Below are 2,278 nucleotides of genomic sequence, written 5' to 3' on the forward strand. Positions count from 1 at the left end.
CATTTTTCAGCAGTCGCGGCAGTAGAGGTGGCGCAACTATAACGACATGTGAATAATCCCGCCCACTCTAAAGCAGTACTAAACTGCAGTGGAAACGCAAACCGAGCCGAGCCGAGCCGAGCCGTGCCGAGCCGAGCCGAGTTGTACCACGCAGTGGAAAAGCGCCATAATAAATGAACAGACACAGTATGCATCACAAGTCAGATTTGTGAGCTAATGTTATTCAATAAAATTTTATGTCCATCTTTTTATGCTTGAAGATCAGGATAAGTCACCAGCATTAAGTGTGCAAGTAAGAGTTGCTGTTGTTTAGCCAGTAGTAGATTACTTGCTTATCAATGGCCATAAACACAATCAATGTCCTTTTTGGTAAAACTGTGTTTAGGTTCCAGCTGGTCCTGGCATTACACGCTTTTAGGTTTTTGAGTTCATAAGTTGTCCAAACTTTTGAATGGTAGTCACTGCTATTTGAAAAACTTTTTGCTGCTTTACCATCATGCATGTGAATTCAGAACAATTGTAGAAACACCCTCAAGAGAATTCATCCCAGCATGAAACATCAGGATTTTCACCCTCGTCTCTTTTCTTTCTTCTTCAGAATGATACAATACTGAAAGTAATGACGAAAACCAAGCAAAAGGATGTTATTTACACATTACTCACACCAACAGAGCATTACGCCCCATCAAACAGCATACCATTAGAACCTCCACTGGAGAAATTATGCAGCTTCCTCTGACTAGAGCACTTATTATATTCAACAATAACACTGGCTACAACAAAAGATAGAAGTCAAACTTACAATGGAATAAAAAATGAGCATTGCTTTTGAGCACTGTGCAAGCCAAGAAGAGAATATTTAATAATCTCATTAAAGATCATTTGAATGGAATCTTTGATTGTGAAACAGCAGCAGCATGTTATCTGTTATCAGCGTAGAGTAAAACTGTAGGAGATTCAAATGCTCACCAGCTGTAGCCTCGGGGAATTTTAGTTTATGAAAAACTCATTAAGAAATAACTACACACAAACACCACTACATAAATCAGATATCCACACAACTGCACCTAAAGGAAACAAGAGGGGACAGCTTTGCAATTAAGGGACATGTAAAAAAGTGTCCATGTCAGCATCTGTGCAGTCCACCGAGACATTGGAAGTCATAGCTTTCAAAACCTGGTGATAAATAATCGCACAATTTACTGCACCATAGCCGATCGCGTTGGAAACAAGCAATGCAACACATTTTCTTTCAACATCTGTAAGACTTGGCATAGCTTTCTTGTATGTGTTGTTTCCATATTATCTACAAATTAAAGTAATTAAAAAATCTACAACGTAATCTCCAGATCCCTAAACTGTGGAAATTAATGTCAAATGCAAAGTGCTGTTATTCCAGCCACTTTACCAGGTGGGTTGTAACAGCAGGTGGTTTGAGTTGTAACACTAATAGAAAGCATGAGCATCAGTTTAGATTTTGTATATTCATTTATTTTGATAATCAAATTCATTAAAATGACCAACAATTAAATTAATTGTTAAATAATTTATATAAATTATTTGTGTGTGTGTGTGTGTGTGTGTGTGCATGTGTGTGTGTGATTAAATAAAAAGTATTTAAATAATATTAAAATAAATAAATATAAATTGATGATAGTATTTACAATATATATTATAAAATAATTATTATTTCAAACACCAAGCAAACTGTCAGTTGTAACCTATACACTATTTCATTTTTTTTTTTTATTATTATTTCCTGTTTATGCAGTGTGCTTTGTTGAATTTACTGGTTTACATTCAAATGTTCTTGTTTGTAAATGACAGTTTTATACTGTAAAATTTACAGTTTTTGGCCATAAATGTGTTCAAGTGTTGTTGCAAATACTTATGTAAATAAGATATTTCAGTTCCCTTTCGAACGGTCTCTCCCGTTGCGTATAACGCTATGGGGAAAACTCCTGTTTTACTATAGAAGAAGCCCCAGCAGTGGAAGAAGCAAGCTTTCTCCTGTGGCCATCCGGCACTTAAAAGAGCAAATTTCTGAGCAAATTTCCTAGCGACGGTGTTTCAAATGTCGCGCCGCGAGTGTGGCTCGTGCGGGGATCCCCTGCATGATGCAGAAGGGCAGTGAGTGCATCGCCTGTCTGGGCAGCGCCCACGCAGGGCCGCGCACTCGCTGAGACGAAATGCTCTCACTCTCCCATTTCTCTTCTCTCAGCGAGCCTGCGTGCTCACTCGCCCTGCAGCACTTCGATCCGGTGTGTTTACACGTAAG

Source organism: Sinocyclocheilus rhinocerous, unplaced genomic scaffold (assembly GCF_001515625.1).
Source record: "Sinocyclocheilus rhinocerous isolate Xijiao unplaced genomic scaffold, SAMN03320098_v1.1 scaffold510, whole genome shotgun sequence".
Taxonomy (NCBI): Eukaryota; Metazoa; Chordata; class Actinopteri; order Cypriniformes; family Cyprinidae; genus Sinocyclocheilus; species Sinocyclocheilus rhinocerous.